This window comes from Podarcis filfolensis, assembly GCF_964270895.1.
Source record: "Podarcis filfolensis genome assembly, chromosome: 1".
Lineage (NCBI taxonomy): Eukaryota > Metazoa > Chordata > Lepidosauria > Squamata > Lacertidae > Podarcis > Podarcis filfolensis.
In genome coordinates this window covers 85387192-85406803 of record NC_139604.1, presented here as the reverse complement: position 1 = coordinate 85406803, position 19612 = coordinate 85387192, and the positions used below count along the sequence as shown (strand labels likewise).

The 19612-nt window shown below is 44.1% G+C and overlaps 1 protein-coding gene across 3 annotated transcripts in view; it reads left to right on the top strand.

Moving 5' to 3' along the window:
• Positions 1-19612, top strand: part of CHST1 (carbohydrate sulfotransferase 1) — a 56279-nt gene that overhangs the window by 11119 nt on the left and 25548 nt on the right. Inside the window, exons 2-4 of one of the 3 annotated variants that reach the window (XR_014541838.1) lie at positions 11088-11253; positions 13396-13561; positions 17448-18032. The gene's annotated coding sequence lies outside the window, so the exon portion shown is untranslated. Of the gene's footprint in view, positions 1-11087; positions 11254-13395; positions 13562-17447; positions 18033-19414; positions 19586-19612 lie in introns of those variants that run through there. The other 2 variants (XM_083587142.1, XM_083587141.1) reach the window with 2 other exon arrangements.

The window sequence follows — 19612 nt, the reverse complement described above, 5'->3', positions numbered from 1 at the left end:
ATTGTTGGACAGCATTTGTATAGCCACCCCCGCCCCGCACAGTTCCATAAAGAGGCACCTGAGAGATACCTAAGCCATTTGGGATATGGGAGGAACTACCTTGAAAATAATTAAGGTTTTCTAAAAAAAAACACCATATTTCCACCAATGTTTTCCTCTTTAAAAGGAGGGGCAGAAGTATTTGTGCTCAAAGCTGAGACTGCTGAACAGCCTCTGGAGCTGTTGTGGGGGCAGGATTGTTGCTATTTATTTATTTTATTTGTACCTTTATTTTAGATCTTCATGTGATATATGTGGAAATTGTTCAGTTTGCTTGTGTACTTTTAATGTTTTATTTATTGTATTTTTTCATGTTGTAAGCTGCCTTGAGCATGGTTTGAACTGTGGAAAGGCAACAAACAAATAAAATTATGTATGTATGTATGTATGAAAAGGACAGGCAGAAATAGCCACCACCATTTTTTCCCTCCTTTGTACTTTGAACACAGTTGAAAAGGGGCTGGCTTTCACCATTTATTATTAGTTTATCAACATCCTGAAGCTTTGATCAACTTCATGTTGTGATCACTATAATTTTTTTTCCACCCCAAACCATATTATTTAACTGATTAGAATGGCAATTTGATAGATTTGAGGTGCATCCATTTTGTGCATTGCCCTTTAAAAAACATACGGTAGCTGCATGTTGCCCTTTAAGAAGCCACAATGTTGAATCAGTTGGTGTAACAGGGAGCAGACATGTCAGAATCCTGAAGTGCCTTTTTTTCACTCCTCATTCAATATATCAAACTGTGTCATGTTTCTTGTACCTGCCTGGTAGGGAGGCTCTGAGCATACTGTACCATGGGTGCTTTGCAATAAAACGCACTGACGTTTGTTATTAGTCATGTGTGGTGCCAGAACAAGCAGCCTCTGAGCACACGCAGAATGCCCTGCCCAAAGAAAAAAAAAGATATTTAGGCATGAGGTTGCCTGCATGGTACGAGGGAAGAAAGCCTGGGGGCATATGCTGAGTGCAGCAATTTCACTGTGCATGCAGCCTGCCCTTCCAAACATCCGATATATCAATAAACTTGTAGGATATTTTTTTTAAAGGAGTGCAGTGGGGCTTGAAAGGGGAGGGAGAAGGAAACTAATGGGTGCAGACAGCAATGATTTAACAACCATTCACACTGCCTACATAGTGTGCAGGTATGGACACTTGCAAAATGATGTCTACAAAAGTGCTTTTAGAAAACTCCAAACTGAAGCACTTCCAAGTATGTGTGTATCTACTTTAATTCTCTGCTCTGTACAGCTAGTAAATGTGCCTACAGAAAACTCAGATCTGAACAGCCCCTTCGTGACATAAAACTATCATATGGAATGACCTCCTGTGTGCCTTCTTCCTCATCACATATGTGCTCCGGAAGCATGATTTTCAGCACAAATCAGAAGAGGATTGCACCAGCAGAGAAATGGTGGTCAGGGTAAATTTTACAGGAGTATCAGAATAAACGCCCAGACCACCCAGAGCGATAATGGGTGTCTGTCTCCATCACATGTAATTTGGGCTAAACTGAAACCTTCTTCCTTTAAAAGCAGCGCTGTCTTTGCTATTGATTTCAATAGGAATCGGTAATGTATACACTGCAAGGTGATGTTCGCAATGCATACATTGCAGGGCAGTATATACATTCTGAACAGCAGCAAGTTTGAATCAGTGGGAAATATATACTTTCTATTGAGAATAGAACCAGATGTAAAACCAGCCCTCCTCTTGATGATGATGGCAGGGGAGAAGTGGTAACAAATATTCAAATTCAGTATTCTGTACTGGACCATATTTTTATTCCTGTAGGAGTGCAACAACCTTATATTCTTCCTGACACATCCCCCCCCCCAAAAAAAACACCTTTGAAAGACAGAATAAAAAGGAAAGTTATGGGGCAAAATTGGTTGCAAATACTGATGCTTTGTGGCAGTAATTGAACTGTTTGCAAGGGAATCAAACTTATTTTCTGAAAGGAGAGCTGCTATTACAGGTAACTCGCAACTTATGCTTAGTTAACATATGCAGGAATTTTTGAGCACTGCCATGGAGGTGGAGGACATTGTGCAGATGGCCAAGCAAGTGGGTGGTGATGGGTTTGTTGGTGTCATCCAGGAAGAACTGCAAAAGCTACCGTATTTTTCGCTCTATAGGATGCACTCTTTCCCCTCCAAAAATTAAGAGGAAATGTGTGTGCATCCTATGGAGCGAATGCAGGCTCCTTGGCTTCAGTGATAGCTTCACATTGCTTTTGCTGAAGCCGGGAGAGCGAGAGGGGTTGGTGCGCACTGACCCCTCTCACTCTCCAGGCTTCAGCGATAGCCGCCTGAAGCCTTTGGAGTGCAGCGGGAACTCGCGCTACGCTCCAAAGGCTTCGGGTTCCTTTTGACTCTCCTGGCTTCAGCAGGGAGAGCTGTGCAGCGCCCCTTCAGCGAAGCAGGAGGAGAAATGGAAGGGGCTCCGTTTCTCCTGCCGCTTCGCTGAAGGGGCGCTGAGCAGAGAGGGGGAGATTTTTTTTTCTTGTTCTCCCCCTCTAAAACAAAGTGCATCCTATGGTCAGGTGCGTCCTATAGAGTGAAAAATATGGTAATTGAGGGCCAACAGGTATTGGTTGTTTAAGAGATGGGGAAATTGGTCATATTAAGTTCAGAATGTAAGGACGAGGATGGGGGCAGTGGTGGAGGAAGGGGGTGCGGGGTGGTGGTGGTGCGCAGACCACCCTGGGTGTCATCACTGAGGGAGGTGACAAAATAAGTTTAAAATAAAAAAATAAAAAATTGGGCTCACAAAACTTTTTAGGAGTGATGTGGTGGCTTAGGCACCTGCAGGTTCCGCGCTGCCTGGAACAACAGTGTGGGACTTGCGTCTGCCTACTGCCTCTCCCTCAGCCACCCTACAGATGAGGAGGAGGCGGTGGAGAGGCTCCAAGCATCAGAGAGGCTCACCCCACCCCCATGGGTGGCTCGTCCCGCCCCCAGCTGCAGGACACCCCCACACACCAGGCACCCGAGTGGCTAGCTACACCACTGGATGGGAGTGGGGAGCATGAGCTTGCAGGAATTGTCTCAACTCTTCCAAGTTATAAAGATCTGATCCTTCTGTGGAATGCAGCTTCAAGATCCTCTGTGGGGCTACAGGCACTCTGAGACCATACAAAGAAACGTTTGATGAGCTCAAGAGACAACAGCAGTAGCTGCCAATCATCATGTTCCTCACTAAGAAAGCACCACCAGCAGCAGATGTGCCCAAGCAACCCACCTCTGGGTCTGAACCACAGCCAAGCACTTCTTCTGGTTACTGGTCAATCCCCCTGGTCATATCATCTGCAGCAGCATCCAGCAAGGGAGAGAAGGAGGAAGACTAAGAGGAACACTGGAAGCTGCATTCATCCCTCACCAGTTAGTGTTGTGATTCCCCTCCTCCCCAGTTTTCTAGTTTGTTTGTTTTTTTAAGTGTTCTGGCTTTACACAATTTTGCTTATACGCACGATAGCCCAGAATGTAGCCCTCACATAAGTTGTGAGTTACCTGTACTCAGTTTTGTGGGTGATCCTGACCTTTCTCCTCAAGGTGGCGCTCCTGTTGTGCATTTCCCAGCCATCAGACCACAAATGTTGCTGAGACAACCTGATCTCTCTCCCAACCTGCGATAGTTGAACAATTGAAAGATGTCATGCACCCACCATTTCACAGCCACCTTGTGGTCCCTCCTTCTCCAATTCATCTGCCCTTTTCAAATAAAAAGAGTTCATGTCAATTTCATGCTCCTTCCTTTGATCATAAGGAAGTGATGTTGACCAAATGCTGAGAACAGCCTTCCTTTGATGTGTAACCTCTCGCCTGGGGAACTTATATAACAGGGAGAGGGATTTGAACTGGGATTGCACAAGAAGGGTAACTACAATTGAGGTACAGTTAACCCATGTTTGCCCAGATAAGCCTTAAACCCTTAGGATGGATAATGAATGGCAAGCTCATGAAACCTTCAGCACATGGAATATATAGGATCATGCATTTGACCAGTGAACACTATTTCACTTGAGTCCAAAATGCAGGGCTGCCATATGCCTACACTTGCACTCTGTCCAACTCAAGCAAAGCATTGGTCCACAAAAAGTATCCTTGTATTGCATCTTGGTTTCTTTGGAAGCAGCAAGGCAACGACTGCCTTTACCAAGGGAGAAAGGAAGTTGGATTCAAAAATGTCCTTCTGCTTTGTTTGTGACCCTTTCAGGCCTTAGGGAAGCCCTGCAGCTACAACACTGTGCCTTCCTGTTCATGCTAGGATCCTGCTAGGCTTTTTCAAAGCTGATGTGGCACAGCTGGGAGCAGTCTCCTCTGTTGTGCCGTGAGGTGGTGGAGAACATGCAGATCACTTCCCAGCAGACGAAAGAGGGAAGGCAAGAGGTGAGAGGGGAGAATGTGGGGATAGAAAGTATCTTGAGGAGGCTGGTTTTGTTTTGTTTTGTTTTTTGGTGTTGTTTTTTTTTTGGCCTCCTAATGCAGGCACTGCTGTGAGAAGGGACATCAGAATGGCCTGGCTGTATGATTGCCTGTCCTTTTGCACAATATACACAACACTTTATGCTCGGTTGGGTTCAGGGGAGCCAGACCCCTGCGTTGTGGGTAACACGTTGGTTGCTGTAAATGAGATCACATTTCATCTTCTATCAATCTGAACACTCTGTGTCACTCTGCAACAAGAAATTCTCCCCCAAGCTAACATGTCCTCTCCACTGCTGTTGCAAATGTAATGCGGCTGCACATGTGTCATGGGACCGTCTTTGATAGAGCTTATGACATCTTTAGAGTAGAGAGACAAACTCCTCCCCTCTTACTTTTCTCCAAATGGTTCCTTGGGAGGACCAGCTATTACAGTCTCTGATGACCTTCCACCAACTGGCAAAGATATTAACCAGAACTTTGGCCTCTAAGATGACTTTTTAATATGTTGCAACTTGTTTTTATTGATGTTTACCTGGCTTACTTATGTATGTGTGTGTATGTGTGTTATCTTTCCATATTTTATTTGTATCATTGTTAGATGCCTTGAGCATCACTGGTTCAAAGCTGGGAAATATATAAATACCTTGTTGTTCCTGACGTACCAGTCATTAAGTGCTGCTTTTCCTCCTCTCTTGATTTACACATTGTTGATATTAGTCTGTCTTGAGAGACTCCCTCCAGGGGTGAAGTCAACCCACTGGAGAATCCCAGTGCCTGCTGTGGCTGCAGAGAATTGTAACTTAAACTGCTGCCTCTTGCATTGTTTTTGCTGCATTAGCAGCACCAGAATGACCTCCCTGGTGCGCAAGCCTGGGCAGTGTGTATGGAGGCTAAAGAAGAATACAAACACAGAGAGAGTCTGAACCTTTGTTTTCAGTATCAGGCGAGCCAGTTTGCTCCTCTTAAACAGGGTGTACAAACCACAATCACTAGTCAAGAACAAACCTGTATTGCAGATCATCGTGTTTGTCTGAAAGGAAATAAACCATGACCCCTGGTTTGGACACAATGCTAAGCCAGAAATTGTAATTCGTTTCCCTTCTGTGGTAGCAGGAAGGAACCAAGTGGCCCAGACTGGCATGTTCACAGCAAACCATTTACTATAGTTTACTGTGCTATGCAAATAAGGTAAATATATACATGTAATTCTAGCAAAACTTTTACATGGGCATCGGATGAATCAGTAAGAATCCACAGAAAGCTGGGGCTCTGAGGAGTACAATGAACATATCTGTAGCCAAAGAAGTTATGGCCACCTTGAACTTGCAGTGGTTATGTCGTTTTATACAGAAAAATGCTAGCAACTCTTAGAGGTGCTTGTATTTGAGACGTTTAGAACAATCTTTTAGAGCAGACTGAACCTCACAGGGTTATTGATTTAGCCAAATGTTTATACATCACCTCAAAGTGCTCGTGTATTTATCCTGAATCAGCCCCCTGCTTTCACAGTGCTGAGTTCTGACTACAAGCCTTCCGCTCACATGAGTTCACCCTCGAAGCAAATCACAGGGATGAAACAAGGCTGTTATCAACACGAGTTTACCATACATCCCTGTTTCATCATGGCATGCTAAAACAGTTTAGGCTGCTTCAGTAGTTAATGCAGGCAATCCCTGCCAGAATCTCATGGATGGGTGTGGGTGGGCAGGCCTGTGTCCGCAACGCAGATCTGGTTTTAGTTTCTAATACTTCTGCTGTTGATCTTGCTGACTCCTTACTTGGAATTCCCTGGTGCTGGTCCCACAGCCTGTTTACCTTATGCTGTCTGGTCTTGCACACATGGCCATTGGCAGCCTAGGCAGACAGACCAAAAGAGTGGTGTTGTGTCAGCTCCAGGATGCCCTGAATGGCCTCATTGTTTCCTAAAGAAAACTTGACAGAGGGCAACATTGATATGGGACTCTACATTGCAGTTGCTGCGGTCACTGCTTTCCCCCCTAGAAAAATAGGTGGCATTACTCATTATGAAGTTGTTACAGTAAGTACCACACTTTTTAACAACAACAACAAATGAGGTGCCAGTACTGCATACCCTTAAGTACCCCCTGGAAAAAGCACTGGCTGTGGTTCAAAGGATGCATCCCTGACACTCTGCAACCTCTAGGCTGATGGCAAGAGACTGATTTGCCTTGCTGGGGCAGAGGCAGCAAGCCCGAAGCCATGTTTTGCCAGCAAATGTTCTGAGGGGGCGAGTTTTTATTTGCGTGGTATTGTTATTTTAAAAATATGCATCTTAAAATAGAACAGGAAGGGAGCAAAATCTACCGGGGGGGGGGACAGCACTGAAGTTTGAATTTTGCCCCAATTTGTTTTGCTGAAAGGCCACTAACTTTCAGATAGGGGAAACCTATATTTAAACAATGGGGCATGTTGGTGACAGGGCAAGCAAAAATCCAAGAGGGTTAAGTCCACCAATTACCCTGATCTTTCATTAATATTCCACCTGGGAAATGCACATTTGGCTCCCATCCCTGTATATACCAACCGATCTACCTGAGCCAAAAACAGTACGTCTCATACTTATCTCTCAGGAGACATAGCATGCAAGAACCAGCTGATCAATTAATACCCAGTTGGATGTTGGGCATTTAGGATGTGTTTCCCACTGTCAGCCACCTGATACCATAATCGTGGGAAATTGCAGTCAAACATAACTAGGCATGAGTGCTAGTTACAGCATGAAGGGGTTAAGACCACATAGTTAGATTCCTAGACTCAGCTAGGTCATGCCCTCTCTCTCTGATAAAGGAAGTAGTGAGGCTTTATCTTCCTGTCCCCCACCCCTCTCTGTGCCATGTAACCAAGGAGGAAGGATGTGTCCAAGCTTTGCTCCAAGCTTAGAGCATGTATTTGAAGCTATCTTTCTGTATTTTCTACCCAAGAGTATTCTGCCCATGTTCTCCTTGCTGCTGCTTGGATAAATGCAAATCTGACCTTTGAATATGTAAGTAAAACATTTTTAACTTACTTAGCAGTTTGCGGTCTGTTCATTGCAAGAGGGGTAGAAAAGAGGGGAGTGCTGTTTGCAAGCAGACTAAATGAAACAAAAGGGTCTAACAACCTATATTCCTAATGCTATACTATACCTTGACTTTTGTGAGTTTAAACTCTGCTTTGGGGCCCTATTTTGCTGGAGTGTGAGTTTAGCCCCATGTTTTGAATCCAGGCACCTATCTGAATCTTTTATTATTTACCCCCACACACATGGGTCACAGGGGTTCTATTTCCCTCCCACAATGCAAAGATGTAAAGATGTCCTGTGATTCGCAGGTGGGCTGTGCTAGGTTCTGCTGAGCTGCCTCTCTACTGAACCATTTGTCTGTCTTCAGGACAACAGTTCCAAAATATGCTCAGGTGTCTGAATCATAGTACAAATCACAAAGTAGGAAGTTTTCCTCAAAGAGGAGCTGAACCAATGCTGACACCCCCCTTTTATGGTTAACACAGGAAATATTTCCAAGCAGATGATCGAAACACTTAAAGAAATATGGGTACCCAGAAATGACTGGGTAGAAGCTTCTGAGGGTCAAAATGGGCAATACTGAATGAATGAAAAGACTTATCCAGGGAGAAAAAATGAGCAGACTGCACCAAATGAAAAGAAACACTAAAATATCAAATTACTACGACTAAAGTGCTAAAATAGCTAAAGGTGAAGTTACAACGCCAGGGCAAGACAACAAGCTAAAATAGCTCAAAAAAGTTACTTCTTCAATTTGAAAAATTGAACAATTATTCCCAGGCACCGAACAAAAGCAAGTGCCTCTGTCTGATAGCATCTGGCAAATCTCCACACTAGCATCACCTGAATTACTACACTGCATGAAGCAGCGCTTACAGCCAATGAAAAAGCGTTTCAGTTTAATTTCAAATTACAGTAATAGGCAAGGGATGAGTTATCAAGGCAAGGAAGAGAGAAGGCAGTTGTCTTGATAAGCAGGGCTTATCTGGAGGGCATCTCAACAAAGGAAGCTACCTTACACCGAGTCAGACCATTGTTGCATTCAGCTCAGCACTCCCTGCACTGACTGGCAGGGGCTCTCCAGGGTTTCAAACTGGAGGCGTTCCCAGTCCTACTGGGAGATGCTGATAGACAAAGCTAAGCTAGTCAGACCATGATGGTTTGACTCCATATAAGGCAGCTTCCTGTGTTCCTGTGTCTGCCTGACTTTGGCACTGAATGGTTGCAGAATCTACGCACAGAGAGGATTTGAAATATGGGCAAGCCTGAAAGGCTGTACCTATAACTTTGTTAGGTTCCTAGTGAAAATTCATCTTTGGATACAGACAATGCGGTTGCATTGTTATCAGGAAGAATACCCCCCCCATGCATACAAAAGATCACATACTGTTATTTCCCTGCACTATAGAAGCACAGAGCAGCGGCTAGGTGACCTTGCGCCCCTGGCAAAACTGTCCAGATTGCACCCCCTAGCCATGGACAAATTAGCTCTTCTTTCCGCCTCTCCTCCAACCGTCCCCATTCAAGTCACCCTCTATTTAAAACCTTTTCTTATGAGGAAATAGTCGATATTTTTATTTATAGATATATTTATGGACATATTTTAAAGCCAATTTTGTGCATCCCCTCGCCTGTGCCCCTAGTGAGGGCCCACCTCGCCACCCCCTAGCTACAGCCCTCTGTTTGGCAACAGCCTTTTTGAGATGTCATACTTAGAATGGTATAGCTGTCAGCAATTTCCATGACTAGTTTTAAGGTAGGGTCACAACCAAGGTGGCTAATCACATGCATTCAGCACCCACCTTGTTCACTGCCTTATTGCCTTTCCTTATCAACATAAGCTACCTAGCGTTTGCAGAGGAAGTGATGCAGAACTGCTAACCTCAATCAGTCAAGTTTCCTACCCCTCTCCCATGATTATATATATATTTTTAAATTTACATTTTGAGTTATTTTTGTTTTGCTTTCAGAAGCCAAGCTGGTTGACTTTATTCTTGTGGAAAGCATGAAAATTCAGATTAATATTTCATTTCCTATTTGCTAAAGAAATCATATTTGAATTTTATTTTTATTACAAATAAACACAGGCTTCGACTATGTTGCCAGTAGTATTAACACTCTTTATTCCTTCCCAGAACCAAAACTGAATAAATAACAATAAAGAAGAAGGAAGTTTTTTTAGAAGGAACAAAGCTCAGTGGGGGGTGGCAATAGGAAAGGCTGCACGTGTGTTTGAAATAATGGAGAAGAAAAATCAAATGAATATTATTAACACTATTCAAAAGTAACCTGCAATTTATGGTAAAACTCTTCTGTTATGCATTAAAAAAATTCTATACAGAAGTTTATCACATTTGTCTTTGAAGGGTACATACGGTAGTTAATCTCTGCTTTCATATGGGAAACTGAGGTTGCAGGTTGTATACTCAGTGAATCTAGGGCTAAGCAGAGATTTCATAGATCTTAGGTTTAGCTTTGATACCTATCCATTGCACTATTACATCAATTTTGTGAACAATTTTGTGAGCAAATTTATAAGCTTTCCTTCCCAGTTTCAAAATTCCAGAAATTTTATTATTTTAAAATAGAGCATTCCCCAAAACATTTTTCAAGGTAGAATTATAGTCTATTGGAAGAAGATGTTTCTTTCTGTGATCATGTTCATTAATTTTATTCTGAGTTATAACATAATAGCCATCAATGGAGAGACGTGTAGTCCATCAGATGTTTTGATATACAAGTTTTGGAGAGCAATGGAGGTCTTCTCTTGGTTCTTACTTTTGTGTACATTATGGACTCCTGTATTGCCAGCTTGCAAAGTTGCTTGGTTTTGCCACGTGAGCTGGTTGCTCAGCCAAGCAGACCATTTGCACATTTTGTAGCATTTGAACTGACCCTTGGTGTGTTGCTCCATGAAGTCAGTCTCACAGCTGCATATTTGAATCTGGCTCTCTTTAAGTCCAGGGTGAACATTCTGTCCTGGTACCAGAGTGACTCTCTAGCAACTCTCCTAGTGCCAGCAACTTTGTGGAAAAATTATGATAAGAGTTGAGATGGATGTTTGTTGAAGTGAGATGGAGCTATTTATATCTATAAATAAATAAGTAATAATAAATACATATTTTCAGATTAAGGGCAGTTCAGAAGAAGATGAGATTCCAAGGGGTGGTTTAGAGGAAAATAATCCAGTCTGGCTTCTGCAAGGACTCCTTATAAAAGCATGACTATGTTTTGTTTTCTAAAAACCATGTCGCTTCTTAGGAGCATACAAAGGGAGAGGAGAGACAGCATGCCCACCGAACTTTTAGCTTTTGCTGAATGGTAAACAGCACCTTCTGCTTCTAGAGTTCTTTGAGCCTGCTTGTTTGTTTCTGCTGCTAGTCTCTAGTGTCAAAAGCAATAGTGACACACTTAGCTCAAGAGCCAGCTGCCTTCTGTGGCATTCATTTGTATGCCATACTGCCTGTTCCCGATTCCCTCCTACCCCCAAACAAATGCTGGCTGTGCCGTCTTGCTGCTTGGCTTGGAATGGCCCCAGACTTTTGGGCGAGTTTATATTGCAATAAAGAGCTCCTTTCTCTCCCGCCAGTACCGCCGAGCCTGCTTCTGTTTGGTGGCTCCTATGAGGGATCTCAAAATTACAGCAATAAGCAGCCTGAGAAAACCCAGTTTGCAACAGCAGGTTGCCATGGACAGTAAGAATGGAAAAGTCCATACAGGCAAGAAGCCATGGACAAGAATTGGATTAACAGCTGGTAAGAGCAATGGACTATCCTGGCAAGCTTGGTAATATGGGCAGGGCAAGGACTCTGGCAGAGGAGAATTGGTGGGTGGGTGATAGGGATGAGTAAGTCCTTCAATTCCAGTTCTCTCTCTCTCTGTTTCTCTGTTTCCCAATCTTAAATTTCCACAGCAATCTGGTTTTTTAATTAAAAAACCTCATGAAAATTCAGGAGAACCCCCCCAAAAAACACATTTTTATATGCTGTTTTGACAATTATACATGGTTTTGTAGATAATTTCCTGTAATGCAATACCTATCTGTATGTTATTTTCACTAATATATGTATTTTAGTGCACACTTTACCCTACTACGTGCATTTTCTACACATTGCTTGTATTGCAAAATTGGAAGAAGTGTGAATTTCAAAAGGTTTAGTTCAAATAATGCTTTAAAAAGTGCAGATTTGGTAGGTTCACTTTAAATGTGAACTGAATCAAATTTATCCCTCATCCCTAGTGGCGGATGTGGCTGATTCATCCTTCCATTGCTGACTGATCCTTCTCCTATACATAACGAGATAACTGGTGGACAGGGGAAGGGTTATATTAAATATCTCCCTCATTTATCATGTTGGGTATTGGTGAATGTGGGGGGACACCACACAAAGAGCCTGGCATGTTTACAAAAAAAAAACCCACAAAAGTTTTGGGGGTGAAGATTGGGGCTTTTTAGTTTAGAGGAAAAGGTGAGTAAGGAGGAACATGATATAGACCTAAAAAACATGCATCAAGCGGAGAAAGTGAACAGAGACACAATTTGATGCATAATTTGATCGGTCATTCAATGTAGCTGAACTGTAGAAGATTCTATATTGATAAGAGTAACAGCACATAGTTGTGGAATTCACTAGCATAGAATAGGGGATGGCCACCAATTTTAATGACATTAGATAATTCCCTAGATGATAAAGCTAGTAATGGCTACTAGACATGATGGCTGCAGAGAGGATGAGAGGCCTCTGAATGCCAGTCGCTGGAGAACAACAGGTGTCTAGTTGGCTGCTATGGGAAACAAAATGTTTGAATAATAGGCATTTGGTCTGATCCAGGAAGGCTCTTATTATGTTCTTAGCTGGCAGAACATTTTGGACAGAAAAATTCAATGCTGTCAAAAAATATGTCATACTATAAATCCCTCTCCTGTATCACTAGCGGTGGAGTGCAAGACGGTATCTCATGTGCTTGTGCTCTGTGAATGTGTCCTGGAACAGGCACTCTAAGCCCCAAAACTGTCAGGTCTATTATCAATGCATATGTGCAAAGGAACGCTCTGATTTTTAAAGGAACTGATACAGCCTCATCATAGACCTCATGGATATCATCTTGGTGGTGAGTCCTGGAAGACCTGCTCTTGCTTGCAGGCCTTTTCCCACCTGGCCTTGGAGGGCAGGGCCGGGCTGACTCCAGCCACAAAAGCTGAGGCTGCTGGGGTTGGGCTGGGGTATTGTTTTGCTGGGCTGGAGTTGTTGCTGTTAATTTTTTTGTATCTTTATTTTGTATCTTACGATTTATGTAGAAATTGTTCAGTTTGGTTATGTGTTTTTTTATGTTTGATTTATTGTTTATGACTACTTTTGTTATGTTTGTAGTCATGTAACTTTTTTAAAGCCACCTTGAGCATGGTCTTAACTTTGGAAAGGCGTCGTACAAATAATATGAATTGATCAATCGATATGGGGAAAGTCACGGGAGTCACTCAAAATATACCACTGCTTCTTCTGTTGAAGTGATACAACTCTCTACATTTGTAAAGAATCTATGTTCCTGATCAGCTTCTGCAAAATGCCAGTGAGAAAATAAACCTAGCCTATTACTTTTTTTTCTTCCAAAGGTTGAACTAACCAAGGTTAGCTGAGTCCCAGAATAAACAATTTTTACCCTCAGGCCAAAGGCATGTTTGATAAGTGATTTCTCCATCAGGATAAGAAGCATGTATTAGAAGAATATTCCCAGGTGCTCAGTGGTACATGCTGAGTTTGCACCTTAGCCTGAAGTTTTATGATTTTCTGGGTGTGTGTCGTGATTTTAGAAAGCTATTTTCACTGATTTTTTAGAACCTGAATTATATGTTAGTACTTGTTAGAACAATAAGCAATATTTTCTTCTTTTCCTAGACTTCTCAGGATGCATGTATCACAGTCCAGTCCTTGGATGCCCCCAGTTGCCTCTCAAATACTGACTTTGAGTTGGAGGAGCTTGTCTTAGATGCCTCGAATTTAACCTTCCCAAGGCACGGTTTGAGGGGAAATAATCACCAACCTTACATTGTATTATCATCTAGTAAGCATTTTCATGCACATTTCTCCTAATATACATATTTTTGTATGGAAGCTTATATAGTATTTGTATTTTTGAAAATGGCTATCCCCTAACAGAATGCATTTTCATACATTATTCTCATGAATGTCTGCAATTTTGTGTAGACTTTTCACTAACACATACATTTTTGTGTGCATTGTTTGGTTAGAGACTTGGGAACATCTGAGACAAGACTCCAGGGTTCAAACTCAACCAAACCCAAATTGGTTGGCAATGATGATGGATTTGTAATCTGAGGTTTTAAGCCCAGGTCACAGCATCTTGGTCATGTTGTGGGGTGCTACCTATGCCTGGTCATACGTGAGCCTGCCTGATCACAGTCAAATCTGACTATTAAGCAGCACATTCCTCTGGGAGCGAGAGTATTTCTAAACGCAGTGTTAAATAATAATTACTGTAATTCTTTATAACCCTTTGGACTTCACATTAAATACACACTAAGCAAGATGGGACCCATAAAAATGAATGTTGCCATTACGGTATCCAGAATTATAAATGGGCTCTTACTGTTAACTGCCAGAAGTGGGTGTAGAATACAGCAGAAGACATAAGACCCGTATTCAAATACATTTGGACAGAGGGGGAAACACACAAATGTTTGGAGATGCTGGAAACATCTTTCCTATTTTTAGATAACTGACTTGGGTCACCTTGAAATTCACCAAACTCTCTCCCCCGCCCAACTGTTTGAAGACTTCACATAACTGAACTTCGATTTAAAGCCTTGACTCTCTTATTCGGCTTAGATCCTTGTCTAAGGTGGTTTCCTCCAGTATAGTTTTTAATTACTGCTTCAGTATAAATTACACATGGAAGACTTTCCTTCCTGTAGCTGCAGGGAAGTTTCTAAGCACATCACATCACAGATCCAGTGTGCTTATGGCAGGCAGTATTATTTCTAGCACACCCAATCAGTGCAAAACGATGACAAAACAAGAATTTGAGTAAGGCTTTTTCAGGCAACAACAACAATAAAAACCCTCAGCAAATTGGCATTAGGGAAGTCACTGGAGTGGAGGAATGATGTCCTTCTGTTCCATATTTCTGTCTAGTCCCTAGCAGTTCATCATACAAATTTGTGATTGGCAGCCTACAGCAGCCCCATCCTCTCCTCTCCCTTGGAACTGCTTGCTTTGATTTTCCAGCACCACCCAGATGCTAGCTTTTGTACCCATGAGAGATCTATGCTCCCATGTTTCCCCAGGTTTTGGGGTTCCATGGCAAAAATATTAGGAACCTATAGAACCCCAGGGTGCATTTTCCCTCCTGAAGGTAGTTTCTTACAGTGCTACTACTGGGTCAAACTGACTCAACAGCAATCTGACATATTTGAGTGCTAGTCAAATAGGGGCTCAGTGATGACCACAGCCAATCCAGGCTATTGCCATATTGCAACTGACCTATAACTAAGCAAGGACAATTGTGATCTTTTTGAAGAAGGTGACATGTTGCTGGTGTGCTGTGTCAAACTAGCCCCAGCGAAAAATTCCAGTAATTGGAAGCAAGGGTTGTGGAATATCAATGGGAAACTGCTCAGTAGCTGGCCACATATGATAGTGTTGCAAGACCAGGAAAAAACTTAGTGAGAGGCCAGGAAGTGGTGAAGCAGAGTCTGTGGGGGAAAGTTCTGTCTCCCATACTAATCCTTTCCAAACAGAAGCACTGTTATGTTTCACATTAATGTGCCGATAATTAACTGTATATACTTAGAAGCAAGTAATACTGATTCCAGCAAGATTTATGTCCAGCTAAGTATGTTTAAGATTGCAGGCTTAATTTAAAATTCTAATTAAGATTCTATTAATGTTTTTATTTAGGGACAAACTAAACATTATGAGGAAGAACTGTAATTGGATCTCCCAATGTATTTTTATTTTCCTGAAAGAAAAGAAATGCACACAGGATGCCCAAAAATTGGTTTGGGACTATAATGTAGGAGAAAAGAGGTTAACCCTTTCATCCCATCTCATGGAAAGCCCCAAGAGCAATGTAGGGGAAAGTATACAGGGATCACTGCTTCCCCTGTGGCATGGCTCCAGTGCACCCCTGAGGAGAACAGGTAGAAAGGCAGAAGATGCAGTCAAGGACCTTCCACGTAATGCATCTTGTGGCCCTCACCTGCAGTTCCTAGGTGCAGCTAAAATGCACCTGCCATTTTCTGAACAGAGAACAATAACAAGAAGCCTTCCCAAGCTATCACGTAGAAGCAGATATTGTTTGTAAATGATCTGCACTTAAGAGCTGCCAACAGAATACATTTTCCTGAGCTAGGGATAGTGATAGTGATGGAAAACATCACTTCCTTTAGTTTCTGCAGCAGTTATTGCACAGGAGCTCTGGCAGAGGAAAGGTGTCAACCAGACACAAACACTAAGTTGTATCAGAAGGGCATTGACAAATGGGTCAGAAAAAAACAATTCAGATGGCCAACCACTGAGCCAAATAAGTGAGCCAATCAATGCACTACCAAGAGGCAGAGGGGCAAGTGTGCCCTAAATCAGTAAAAGAAACACAGGAAGTTGATTTAGACCACGACAGACCATTGTTTCATCTAGCATTCTAGCGCATATTATCTACATCGACTAGAAACAGCTCTCTAGGGTTTCAGGCAGGTGACATTCCCAGCGCTACCTGGAGTTGTTAGGGTTGAACCTGGGATTGTCTGCATGCTCTGCCACTGAGCTACGGCCTGTCTCTAAGAAGGCAGCAATTGAATGAAAACAGGTAAAACAGGTAAATGAAAATCATTTAAATAAGCATAGAAAGGGCAGTGGAAATCTACCTATATGCAATATCATATTTATTTTAGCACATATTCAACCTGGAATGATTACTACTTGGTTAGAGAAGAAAAATTGCATTGGGAACCTTTGGAGATCCCAAATTGCCAGTTTCAAAGCATTCCAGCCTAGAAGGCAGGTAGTAGAGTAAGAAGGTGGACTCTTGAACACCAGCTTCAATAGGAATAGTTCCTAGAATCTGTTAGGGATACTATTACATTGACAGTACAGTAGGCTATCTTGAGGGTGGTTTGGTATCCCTCTTCCTCTTCCTGGTTGCCTCAAACTTATCCATGTGTCTTTCTCTTCCATCCTTCAGTTAGGTTCAGGCAAGATGTTTATGTCAAAGTGTTCTGGTCCCTTTGCTGAGATTCTCCTTATTAGTGCATTCTGCCTGCATCTCAGAGAAAGCTGAAGCAAGCCATAGCGATTGGCTGGAACTAAGGCAGAATGTATGAAAGTATACATGAACGCATTGGCAAAGGGGGTGAACTGCTTGCTCATAAAACCATTTAATACATGCTGCCAAAGTCCTGAGCTCCAGCCAGCAGCCAAAGCAAACAGCTTGAATAGTAAGGCATTGCACTCTGCCAGCAAGACAGGAACAAAAGGTGGGGAAGACAGTTTTCTGGTTGGGCTATTGTTCCATTGTACCACCTATGGAACTGGGCCTTAGGTGCAATTTTCATTCACAGCTACAAAAGTCACAAACCACATTTTTGTGAATTTAACCAGATAGAATTTTAACACACAGGGAAGACTTAGGGACCTGACATTTCCTAACCTGACAGCAATAGCAATCAACATGTCTTTTACAGCTTCACTGTATTAATCTAGCAACACCATGTCAGCTTAACCTGAACTTATAAAGTGGAATGTATGAATGAGGGTTACATCCTATTCACATTTATTTGCAGGTAAGTCCTATTAAGTTCAATGGTTCCACTGAGAAAATATGCATCAGATGGCCCTTGGAGGAAAGTTAAATAAGATATAGGGCTTGTTTACTGAATGTCCCTTTATGAGATATACAATCTGCAAACATGTTTTCTTTTTCACTGTTTCAGGTGTGAGGCCCCGAGTGCAACAGTCAACATGATGGGCTTCACACAGTCACCATGAGGATATTCCAGGGAGAAAGGGACCTGCTCCCTAGGTGTACTGTGTACCCTTGTAGGGTTGAACCAAGAACACGAAAAGATGCATTCTCAAATGCTCAGTAAATTCCCTTCAAATGGTGAGAAAGGTTGGGTCTGCCAGTTTCAAACAATGCAAACTCTGGGGCCACGAGGCCACTTTGAGAGAATTAGTGAAGATTAGTGAATTCCGGCCGTAAAATAATTTAGACCTATTGGTACCTATTCAGTAGATCCAGTCTATTTTCACCTTCGCTGGTTTCCAATTAGTTTCTGGACCCACTTCAAAATCCTGGTTATGACCTATAAAGTATACATGGCTTGGGATGTCCATACCTGAGGGAAGATTTCCTTCTGCATGTACTTCCTACCTGTATGTACTTCAGCCCCTATCTGAGTGCTACCTCTAACCAAACTTTGGAAGGTGGTCACGACAGAGAGGACCTTTTTGGTGGTGCACCCCCCCAACCAAATACTTTCCCAAAGGAAGCACATGTTCATGTTGTTGTCTTTTTAACTTCAGCCTGACTCCTCCTCCCCCCCCCCCCATTTTAAAATCTCATTTTAGTCTGTGTGGCATGACTGGTGGTTTCAGCTGAGCTGGGGGGGGGGTTGTTTTCAAAAAGCTCCTGTGATTGGCATGATATTTATGGTGTGTTTGGGTTGTTATGCTGAGATTTTTATAGCTCAATGTTATGTTTCATTGATTTGTTTATAAGGTACCTATCAAGTATAAATAATAAAAAAAAACTTCATTCAGTTGAACCAAGCTGGTACTATAAACCTCAGCCGTGACATCCTTGGAGAAGCTTTCGTAAGTATTTTAGGGAGCTGATATGTACGCCTGGAATACGGGTGATGCCTGACTTGGGAGACATCCCTAACTGAGAGAAGCTCGCGGTCTTCTCCTCAGCGAGCCCCACAGCGCCCCGCAGCGGTCAGCCGCGACGGCTGAAGTTGCGCGCGCTACGGACAGCGGCCGCTCCAGAGATTCTCCCGCCTCACAACCCCCGACATCTTTTAGCGCGGCGGCGGCGCCTTTAAGAGAGCGAGTGAGAAGCTCAGGCTAGCCATCTGGAAGCTGGAAAGTTGTCCGCTGGTTGGACAAAGAGCACGGCGAGAGCACCAACACCGCCGGCAGCAGCAAGCTCACGCCGGGGTCCGATGCCACCGCCGAATCGCCTCAGGCGGAATCGGCGTGACGCGCGCGGCTGCTCGCGCCGAATTCCCTTCGCTCGAAAGGAAGCGCGCTGCGGAGGAGAGGCCCGGCGGGGGGTCCCCCACCCTCCCCCACGCGCGCCCGCCGCCTCGCCCGCGCTTTCCTCAGTTAGGCAGAGCAGAGCGCGGGCTGCGCTCCGACCCCGGAGATGGGCCGCGGCGGGAGGGGCCGGCAGCTGCTTCTGCTGCAGATTTGGCTCGGCGAGGGGAGCTCCCTGATGATGATGAGGATGATGATGCCGCCGCCGCCTGCACCGTTTCCTTGCTGCTGGCTGTGCGGTTGGAAGGGAGCTCAACCTCCGCCGGTATAAAAAAAACAAAACAAAACCCCTCCTCGCTCTCCAGGGAAGGCGGTCGGCCAATAGGTCCGCACCGGTTTCAGAGAGACTGGTCTGGAGAGCAGCAGCTACTGCCGAAAGGATACTTCGGCGGCTCGGCTGCGGACGAAAGCGCGGGACTTTTCTTCCCCCTTCGCCCGCCCTCGCCCACCTCGCAGCCCGCGCCGAAGCGTCTGAGGGAAGGAAGCGGGCGCCGCCGCAGCGAGAAAGAAAAGGCGCGCGGGGAGGGTCGGAGTAGCCCGAGCTGCGCGTGGGTCTCCTCCTTTGGCGGTCGCGCGTGCGTCGTCGTGCGAGGGGAGGGGAAGGGGGGGCGGTGGGCTGGCGAGAGCCAGAGCTCAGCCCCGAGGAGAGACACACCGGAGGATGGTCCTCCCGCCGTGGCCGCGCGCCGCCGCTGCCGAGCGAGCCTGAGCTGCGGACCGAGGGGAGATGCGGCCGGCGACTCTGGCTGGAAGCCCTTGAGATGAGGCGGACACCCGCCGCGGTGCCCAGAGCGGCTCCTCGTTTCCGAAGGTAGCTGGCTGCAAGGGGAAGGCAGGA